Consider the following 11949-nt stretch of genomic DNA (forward strand, 5'->3'; position numbering starts at 1 on the left):
CTGTTCTTTCTTTCTATAACTCCATTTTGCTGTGGAGTTCCAGGTGCAGAAAATTCCTGTTTAATTCCATGCTCTTTGCAGAACTCTTCCATTATTGAATTCTTGAACTCAGTGCCATTATCACTTCTTATAATTTTGACAGAATCTTTGACCAATTTATCCAGCTGTCTGACATGATCAGTTAGAGTAGATGCAGTCTCATTCTTCTTGTGCAAGAAATACACCCAAGTATACCTTGTGAACTCATCCACTATAACCATAGCATATTTCTTCTTTGCAATAGACATGACATTGACTGGACCAAATAGATCAACATGAAGTAGGTGATAAGGCTCAAGAATTGAAGATTCAGTTTTGCTCTTGAAAGATTTTCTTTGCTTTGCCTTTTGACATGAATCACAAAGGCCATCAGGAGAAAATACTGATTTTGGCAGTCCTCTCACAAGATCTTTCTTTACTAGCTCATTTATGTTGCTGAAATTTAAATGAGAGAGTCTTTTGTGCCAATTCCAGCTTTCTTAAATTGATGCTTTACTCAACAGACAGATTGCAGAACCATCAGAACTTGTTGAAAGTCTGGCTTCATATATGTTACCATGCCTGTAACATTTCAAAACTACTTTGCCTGTAGAATTGCTTACAACTTCACAGTGTTCTTCAAAGAAATCCACATGATAACCTCTGTCACAGATTTGACTCACACTTAGCAGATTGTATTTAAGTCCCGAGACAAGAGCTACTGTTCCAATGATGACATTCCCAAGATTGATATTTCCATATCCCAGAGTTTTTCCCATGTTGCCATCTCCATAAGAAACTCCTGGGCCAACTTTCTCCACAAAGTCTGGTAGCAGGGCTTTATTTCCAGTCATATGTCCTGAACATCCACTGTCCAGAACTAGGATGTTTTTCCTGTTGCCCTGCAATCACAAAGACCACTATTGGTTAGTTTTGAGGACCCAAACATGCTTGGATCCTTTGGCCTTTTTAAGTTTGTTAGCATTTACAGCGAATTTAATTTCAGAGTTTATGCTAACATGCTGTTTATCAGAATTTATATCAGACTTTGCATCAGACTTTATTGTTAGGTCACACACACAGTAGAAGGGGGTTGAATACAGTGTATACTACAATCAAATCGAATTAAGAACACAAGTATGAAACACAAAATAATCTTATTAATGAAACAGTATTACAATGGAATCGTTCTCTGTCAGTGATGAACAAATATCATGAGAGCTGCTATGGTTACAATGAATAATTTTCTCGATTCAGATAACACTTATAGTGTAAACCCTATGCTGTGTTTATATAGACACACAGTTACAAGATAAACTTCTAATTGATATCGAACATAAGTCTGCATCCTAAAATATATCAACTAGTTATATTTTCTTCCAAGTATTTTATTCTTCATAGAATTCTTCTTCATACATATCTCTTCTTGTGTTTGCCTTAATCTTCTTTCCTTCAATCAGCCGTCTTCCTTATCTGAATGTCTTCTTAAGTCCTAATATTATATCCTGATACATATCTTCTGATATCTTAAGTTCTGATAACTTAAGTTCTGATATCTTAAATTCCGACTTCAGTATAAGTACTGATTTCCAGTTAAGTCCTGATTTGTCTTGTTAGTTAAGATCTGAAAACTAAACACAAATCATTATTGGACATGACATCACAAATATATCTAACAATCTCCCCCAACTTGTAAATTAGCATAATATACAAGTTTAATAGATATTTGATGTAGTCAAAAACATTAAGTACAAATGCATATGAGAATTTGACTAAGTAACTACAACTCACAGTCTTTATAGCTTTTACCATCCTTATAGTCTGATATCAGCTTTAACCTGTATAACCTTCAGAATTTAACAATTGTAGTTCTTGACTTGGCTTCAATGTGTAATCTCTCTAATGTCAGGAGTTGTTCTGAGATAGTTCTTCAACAAACTTCTCTCAGCATATTCAAGTTCATTCTGCATCCTCCTTTTCGCATCTTTAAGTTCAACTGTATCTTCACCTATTTGAAAGATAGCAGCCCTGAGATCATTTATTTTTGCTTTCCTTATATCCTGATCTAGTCTGATGACATAGGCTTTATCAGACTCTAGATTGAATTCAAGTCCCTTAATACCAAGAAATGTAGTGATGATTTTGGCGGTATTAGGCTTCATCTCAACTATATCACCATTGTAAGCTCTGTACTTATGATAGTATGGCCTGTCAGACTTTACAGAGTAAAGTTTCTTCTACCTTTGAATATCAGATTTTAAGTAACTGGAAGCACCATCTGTTGATCTGTTTTTCACTTGAAGTAGAAATAGCATATGTTGCAATTCTTTAAAATACTTCAAACGAATAACATTCTTTCTAATCTAGATACCCTCCCATCTGTCATGAAATATAGCATGATATCTTCTTTCAGTACAGAGGGGTAAACCATTTGTACAGACTCCAGTTGATTCAATCTTTCAGGAGTTGTTCCTACTCCTGGTTCACTCAAAGAAGTTGGATCAGAGGTAGTATTATTTACTCTCTTTTCTTTAGAACTACCCAATCCTGATTTATCTCTAGCTTCCTTTCCTCTAATAACTCTTGCTTCAAAACCACTTGATGTAGTCTTCAAAAGTTGTGTAGATTGTTGAGCTTTAGTAAACCCAGGTAGTAGAATTTTTTAAGGTTTAACATGAGCAATGTCAGAGGTTTCCTTTCCTTTATCTTCTGATATCAAGCCAACTTGAGCTCTGTTAGAGGTTGCTTGCTTCAATGTAATATCAGAAGTTACTAAGTCCTGATCTTGAACAACATGAGCTCTGTCAGAGGTTGTTTGAATATTCTTCTTCTTCAAAATCAGACTAGAATCTTCATCAGATTTTGCTTCCAGATCCATGATTGGCATATATACCTTTACATATTCATCAATTTTTGCTTTACCCTTGGATCTAGAATCAACTTCCACCTGTGATTTGGTTTTGGATTCAGATTTGATTGCCTCAGAGTTTGTCTTCTCTTTAATCACAATGCCCTTAGGCTTAGGTGGTTTCTTTGCAATAACTTGAGCTTTAGACTTTGACTTGCCATTTTCATTTTTAAGTCTGGCTTCTTCTTTCTTCAGACTTTCAAAGTCCATTCCTGGATTGTCTTTGAGAAATAGTCTTTTTGAAATTTCTGGATCCAGCTTCTGTAACTTGGGGTCTTGATAGTAGACTGATGTTTCCTTCCCCTTAAGCTTCAGTGTCTGCATAAACTTATGTTATTCTTGACTTTCACCCTGTATCAGAACATCAGGCTTTGTCAGAACTTGCTTATCAGAACTTATTCTTCTATCAACATCAGAACTTGATTTCTGTGTAGAAGTTCATGATTTCCTGAATGAAGAGCCTTTGCCTTGACCATGACCTCTACCCCTTTCAGAGTTTCCCTGGTCATCATTTCCATCATCCTTTTTCTTCAGTGCTAAATCAGATTTGCATTTGGACTTAATCACTTTAATCACTTTCTCCCCCTTTTTGGCATCATCAGGTAATAGGAGAGAGAGAGAAGTAATTCCACTGTAGATTGGATTTCATTTAGTTGAACTTGTTGAGAAGCTTGATTCTTCAGTACTTCAGCAATCTGAGCTTGATGTTTCTCCTGAGCTTTCTCAATATACCCAATGCGGTCAAAGGCTGGTTTAAAAAACCTGTTCTTTTCTAATTTGACATTCATGTCTTGCTGAATTAGAGTTTCTTGAATTTTTTTCAACTTGGCTTGAGTTATTGAGTGTTGACCTTGAAGGTGCCTTGTACTCAATGCAGTAACTCTGAGCTGTGCTTTGAAGTCATCATTCAGTAGCATCACATCAGCTTTAGCCAGGTGCTCAGCAAGAATTTTTTCAGTAGGAACAAAATCAACTTTGCTCCACTCCTTGATCCATTCTTGTCCTCTTGGAGTTTCACTCCAAGGTACTGGTGTATCCCCTCTCACAAACTTTTTAATCAAATCATCTTTATTAACTGCTGGTAGAGGTGCATGTCCTGAAGGACCAGCTGCATCAGCATTTTCATTTATAGCAACCTCACCAGTAGTGTCAACATTTGCAGCATCGGAACTTACAGAGCCTGCAGAATCAGTTTCCTCTGATAAAATGACAGTGTGTGAGGCTATAGAGGTTTCAAAATCATCCTCTAAGTTCTGATCAACATCCAAATTCTGATTCTCACCTAATATCTGAACTTCATCATCTAGATTCAGAAGAGGTGTTGTTGGAATATTTGCATTGAGATTAGCATCGAAAATTGGTGTTGTTGGTGGAGTTTGTTGAGGAATGGTTGGAGCTTTTAAGTACAGAACCTCAGGCACAACCAAGTTGTGAATATCTATTTCAGCACTTGTACCTGGGTCTTCAGCATGTACTTGTTCAATGATAGGAGACACAGGAGGTGTAGGCACTCTGTCTTGAGCAGTGTCTTCAGCTTGAATTGGTGACAGTGGAGGTGTAGATACAGTGGCTTCAACAAATTTTGGTTGTGTAGAAGGAAGGGATTCAATCACAATTGGCTCCTTTAAGATCAGAGATTCCTGATCCCCTTCCTTAGCTGCTGCTTCCACATCCTCTGAATCTGACTCAACTGTGTCCCTGTTAGCTCTTTGTTTCTTCCATCTCTTCAAGGGTGGAGAGACTTTGGGAGCTTTGTCATCAGAATTTATCTTTCTAAGCCTTTTGAGTGGCCTAGAACTCCCAGTTTCTTGAACTTTCTGAGAAGAGACCTTTTTAGCTACTTTAGCAACAGGTTCTGATTGTTAAACCTGTACCTCAATTGTTTCCTCAAATCATCAAAATTTATTATTGACCATTATTAAATCAAAACATTCATCACATGATAAAGTTTAAAAACGATGAAGTAAAGATTAATGAATTACAATTAAAATATGCATAGTCACATAATTTGAGAACCAAAGACCAAATCTTGCAATTTTAAAGTAAATTTCATTAATATATAAGATGAGTATATTTCATGAAATTTATCAATTACATGCAAAAATTACAAGATAGTCCTATTCTTAGAATTTTTAACATCAACAGCCTTAGTCCTAGTCTAAGAAGACCTAACGACTAGCTTCTTCTGCTGCTGATGAAGAGCACTGCAAGACGAATGATCCGTTCTTGCTGACGGAGAGCTTCTCTCCTTTCCTCTTCCAGACGATCACAATGGAGATGATAGTCCATATAAAAGAATAAGAGGTCTGTGTGAACCTCTTGTGGAACTGAGTTCCAGATTTCATCAGGAATGACAGTTACATGCCACTCCTGTTGCCAATCATCACAACTCAACTCGATATTGAAAGTATCATAGTTCAGGAGCAAGTTGAAACGAACCATGTTTTTGATAAGTATGTAAAAAGAGTGAGTTTGTGAGAAAATGGAAGATGTATTGGCTGGAATGAATAGTTGGTTTAAATAGCCAATAGAATACCAAGAGACGCGAGGAGTATTTAATAATTACAGGTAAAAATAATGATACCTCGTCTCCCTAGAGCAATGTGTAATAATTACAGTCATTAAAAGATCTAAAGCCAGAGTTAATGGGCACGGGAAATAAGTAATGATTACTATGCACATTCAATTTTTCCAAAAAAAAACAGTTCCCACGAAACAAATGATTATGACTGCTTTATCTCACGTAATCCAATATTCTGATAAAATATAACCGTTCAAGTATTGACTTAAAAATAAATCAAGTAAATAAATACCGCCATGTAAGCATCAGAACTTGATTATTATCAGAATTTAAAAGTCATCAGAATATGGCTTCTTTACTCAAAAAGCGAATGTTTATTTCTGTAATTCTTCACACAAATACTGATATGGTTTCCTCAGAACTTAATAATCAGAACTTCCATCAGAACTTGTCCTCAGAATTTATGCAACAGACACTTAAACTATTCATCTAAAATAACATTGATCACCACAGTAATTTTCATCATTCCTGTGGAGTGTAAGTGTGTGCTTTAAGCTAAATATCAGATAAAGAGTAAAGTCTGATTCACTTCAGTACATCTTAGAAATAAGGCATAACTAAGAACTTTGCTCAAAATCTGTCATTAGTCTGAAGTCTACTATAGAATGAGTTCATGCATGAGTCCACCTCAACTGTTTTGTGCTCATTTTATGCATCTTTTGAAATTCTTTTTTATAGTGGCTTTTCAGTGTAAGTGAGTCACGGCTGCTTATCAGAATTTATGCTGTTATCAGAGTATTTCTCCAGTAATCAGAGAATGTGAAAAGTCACCGAGAAAATTTTATTTTGCTTTTCTAATGCATATTACTTAATACCAGCAGTGCACTTGGGTCTTCTCTTCCACATATATTTTTCTCTAGATCTCAAAGGAGTACCTGATTTTTATTTCTTTTTCTTTTCTTTTTCTTTTGATAAGTGAGGCTTATCAGCACTTAGTACATCCATAAGATTTACCAACATCAGAAGTTAACAGATAAGAAGCACTATTCTAGTTTTTGACTTAGTAATAAGATACATAAAGTAAACCTAACTAAGCTCAACATCAGAATTTGCTTGTGTTAAAAGATTTCCACATAAACAATTACTTCAAACATGGGATCTTTAGTATATTAAAGATTACTAGGTCAGTATCTAGCACAGTTATCCTCATTGGATTGAATAGTCACAGAAACATTCAGATCACTATCAGAGTTTAGAAATTCACATCAGACAACAATCAGTACTTAGGTAAATTTCAATTTAAGCACAAATTACATAAAGAGAGTAATATTTGTAAATATTGATCGTAAAGTCTGATATATCAGATCATAAACTAAACAGATTTAGAGAAAGAACCTGAAACCATTCCAAGTTCATTTACCAATCTTGTAAAAGTAGCTTCACATAGTGGTTTTGTGAAGATATCTGCTAGTTGTTGATCTGTTGGAACAAAATGCAATTCCAATGTACCTTCCATCACATGTTCCCTTATAAAGTGGTACCTTTTGCTGATGTGCTTTGTCATTGAGTGTTGAACTGGATTACCTGTCATAGCAATAGCACTTTGATTATCACAGTAAATAGGAATTTTAGAAAATTCTAACCCATAATCCAGTAACTGATTCTTCATCCAAAGAATCTGTGCACAACAGCTTCCTGCAACAATGTACTCTGCCTCTGCAGTTGATGTGGAAATTGACTTTTGTTTCTTGCTAAACCAAGAAACTAATCTGCCTCCAAGAAATTGGCACCTTCCACTTGTGCTTTTCCTGTCAATTTTGCACCCTGCAAAATCTGTATCTGAATAACCTATTAGCTTAAAGTCTGATTCCCTAGAATACCACAATCCCAGATCAGCTGTACCCTTAAGGTACTTGAAAATTATTTTCACAGCTGTTAAGTGAGGTTCTCTTGGATATGCTTGAAATCTTGCACAAAGACAGGTAGCATACATGATATCAGGTCTACTTGCAGTTAGATAGAGTAGTGAGCAATCATACCTCTGTAATCAGTAATATCTACTGATGTACTAGTATCCTTATCCAATTTTGTTGCAGTGGCCATAGGAGTGGATGCACTTGAACAGTCTTGCATTCCAAATTTTTTCAACAAATTTCTGGTGTACTTAGATTAACAAATAAAAGTTCCTTGTTCATTCTTCTTGACTTGAAGGCCCAGAAAATAGCTAAGTTCTCCCATCATACTTATTTGATATCTTGACTGCATTAGCTTGGTGTTAGGAATATGTGTATTAGTTTGATGATAAGTTAAACAAAACACTTAAGTAGAAATCTAGTGTTTGTAGCCTCAACGGATAAGACCATTTTGGCTATCCGTAAGACCATTTTGGCTATCCGTTGAAGGAGTAGCTTTACTTAAAAATAAGTTTACTATTATAGCACATTTCATTCTCTGTATTTAAGATGTAATTCTTAGATGTTGTGGGAAATTATCAGTCATGTTGACTACTAGTAGATATGCAAATAGGAAGGCTAATTGTAAATATTTCATGCCTTGTAATTTTGTATAAGTGAAGTAGTATCAACTGATATTAAAGGCCTTTAACGGATGAGAAACAAAGCTTCAACGGATGTCTCTAAAGCTTCAACGAATAACATCCATCAACGGATGAGTGCTTCAACGGATAAGGCTTCAACTGCTAATGCATCAACGGATAAAGCTTCAACGGATAAAGCCATCAACGGATGAAAGCTTCAACGGATGCTTAGTTCAATAGAAGTTGATAGTGACAATTCATAAGCTGACAGAGGCACATGGGTTGACAGAGACAAACTGGAATGTGGCAGCCTCTAGGAGGAATCAAGAAAATGCAGTATTTCCATTCTGGTGCAAACAAGGAAGTATTCAAAGATTCACAGCTAAACCTAAATTGCATTGGATAGAGAAATGAAGAAGAAATATGTGAAGAATCTTTTAATTGTATTTTACAGTTTTGACTTCACTTGTAATGTAACACCCCCAGATCTGGGGTCAGGGATCCGGGTCGTCACGGTCTTTCTTTCCACAATATCACTTCACTTAATTAATAATAAATAACCCTATGCTGTGACCCCACACTAACACACACCATAACCCGTTATAGTCTCAGAGATGAAATTGAAATAAGTATAAGTCCTTGAATCCACAATTAAAAGTTATTACAACCCAAAATGATTACTTGATAAATTTACAGTTAATTGCCATTATCTGCCACAAGTTATAATTATACATAATTTGATTCTCAAAAGTAGAATGCCTGATCTACCAATAGATCTACCTCTGCAGCTATAGCAGCTACAACATCAACGGGAAGACGCGGGACGCTTCCCACGCGCTTGCGCTGGGTCTGCTGGAGTCTGGCCATCTTTCCTAACTATTGTTGTGTGATGAAGAAATAAAGCAAGAGTGAGCCTTACAGCTCGCAAGATAATATATAGTGATAACAATAATACAAGTATCTAAATGGATACTTACTAGAATTCTTTATCATGAGTAAGGTAATTACTTACTGGATATAAGTTTTAAAAGAAGATGAAGTTACCAATTACTTCACTATACTTATACCATTTTTAGAAATCTACTTGAACTACTACTGTTCAAACTATAATAAGATTCACGAGGTCATCCAATAGATGAGACCACAAATAAAACTTGAAAATATTTGATCTTTAAATATTTTGAAAAGAAATGAAGTTACGAGATACTTCATTCAATGGATACACCAATAAAACTTTTTGACCCTGTCAATGCTTCAGCAACCACCCATTAGTAGCCTTTCGATTGAAATGCTACGGGTAGTGTTGCAGAATTATCCAAATGGATGATGAACTCATTACGGGAGTTTGCCGCGCCAGGAAGACCACTTACGATGATCAGTCGTAGTAGTACAACCCCACCATTTTCTACATGTAGAGGAGAACCTGTCGGATTTACTTGTCAACCGAACACTGAACTCCTAAGGAATGGACCGCCTTAGCGGAACTTCCAGGCCATTTGGGCCAATATAATAATACGGCTGGGCCGGCGCTACTCGGCCACTTACGCCACTCCTAGTTCAGATGAAATCCATGACTCTGAAACGTAAAGCTCGTCCCCACTTTCCCCAAGTAGAAACTTGTTGATACGGCTCCACCAAGAAGTCGTATCTAGTTGGAAAGGAAAACTCACCGATATTTCCCAGGCGATGCCTATTAATGGATTAACTTGTTCCAAGAATTTTACTTCCCGAGTATTGGGTAAGTAATCAAAAACTCTTTTATCAAGACAGCAACCTTGTTGCGAATATAAAACACACAACAGAGCCGGATCCCTCAGGTTTTGAGCGAGTATTTAAATCCCCTTCGAAAGGAGGATCTTAAATATAAAAATGAGTTTTGGGATCCGCTCTAACTTTTAAAAATCATTTTAAAATCTTGAAAACACTTTAAAGAGTGTTTGGAATGATGCTGATTTAATGAAGTAAATCAGTCTCAATATAATGAAATATCTGAATATTATCATTTAAATAATATTCCCATAAAGAATAATCTTTATAAAATAATTGAAGTAGAAGTTTTAAAACTCTTACTTGAATGAAAATTAAATAATCAAAGATATACTTATACAAAAGTACTATCTTTATTTGAATAATCGAAAATAAGTTTGATTATTGAAACATTATTCTTTAATAAATTAAAGAATATTATTAAATAATAAGCGGAGTCATAATACCTCGAATGAATATTATAAATAATATTCATTAAGTAAAATAACGGAGTCATACATCCTCAAATGAATATTCAAGTAATATTCAATAAATAATATAAAGGAGTCATAAGTCCTCGAATAAATATTCGAAATAATATTCAAATAATAAAATAAAGATAAAGTTATCGAATAAACCTTATTCGATTAATAGTTTTGAAAACTATAACCATATATATATAAATATATATATATATATATATATATATAATCTACTCGGGATCCTCGACTCCCGGTTTTAGAAAATGTTTTCACCTTGGGGTCCCTACACTAAGGGTATATGCAAATTACCGCTATTCACTAGCATAGGTATTATCAACTGAACCAACAGATATATATGGCAAGAATACGAAACAGGCATGGATATGTACCATATCACATGCTACAATATATCGCAAGAATTTGCTAATAACAAATATGCATTTATCACAAGATCATGCATATACATACGTATACATCACATCAACAGTATAACGGATAGAATACTTGCCTGAACGACCGGGGTGATAAAAGGCTCGGGACGAGTCTGGTAACCTATAAACAACAAGTAAGTTGGAATTAAACCAAAGTCACTTGTAAATCTATACTTTAACTAACTTAGACTCTAACGCTTGTTTTGCGCTTACTGATTCTCTTAGGTCACTCGAGTACCCTCGGCTCCACCATTTTTAATAAATTAACCATTACGAGTTTTAAGGCGATTCCTTCGCGAGTGTCTTACCAAATGCCTAACACTCTTACCATAATTGTTTCATACACTAATTAACCTATTTTTTTGGTCTTTAACTTATGTTTCAAAGTAAGGCGAGGGGAAAAGTTTTGTTCGCGAAACGCCGTTACTTGAAACGGTCGTTTCTCCTAAACCGTACATCGGAATCAAACGAACTACATTTCAAAACGAAGCTCGTAACGTGAACTATCTAAACATAACAATGGTCATAATCTAGCAGGGAGTTCTCGGGTCCAAATGTTATGAACAAAAGCAGTCTCAAGTAAATCGGACATTACGACGGCTATGTTTACGCGATTTCCCAAATTTATACCATTCCAATTCAACCCATAATCAAGCCACAATCACATCCCAATCCAAACTCCATCCATACCACATCCTAACAGCCCCAATCAATTCAATATTAACATTTATACTTATGCTTAAGCTTGAATTTAACTATACTTAAGTTCTTTTAACCAAAACAACAAGATTCACCATCCATTTCACTACCACTCCAACCCAAATTCTAAACCAACAAGCATTAAGCTACTATATCACCATAACAACTAGAATCATCCTATTTAACAAAGTAAAGTTAGGGTTTGGAGATGATATACCTTCCTTAAAGTGGTGTGAGTAGCTAGGAAGCCTTAAGAAGCCTTGAGGAGTCTTAGGAAAGCTTGGATCTTAAAGGAAAAACAAGAAAATCAAGTTAAAATTCTTGAAGTCACTATTCATTGTCTTCTTCATTGATTTCTTGAAGAAGATTGTGAATGATTTGGAGGCTTAAACTCATAGAATAGCCATAACTATGCATAAGGAATACTAGGGAATTATCTTACCAATTTAGGAAGCCTTGAACTTGAATTTTGAAAATTGTTTTCTTTGAAAATGGCAAAAAACCGAGAGCAAGCTCTTGTTGAATGAAAGAAATGATTTTGTGTTTTGCTTTGATTTGTTTTGGTTGGTTGTTTTTGTTTTGTTTTGGTTAATTACATTATTAACCTT

This window comes from Apium graveolens, chromosome 4 (genome assembly GCF_009905375.1).
Source record: "Apium graveolens cultivar Ventura chromosome 4, ASM990537v1, whole genome shotgun sequence".
Lineage (NCBI taxonomy): Eukaryota > Viridiplantae > Streptophyta > Magnoliopsida > Apiales > Apiaceae > Apium > Apium graveolens.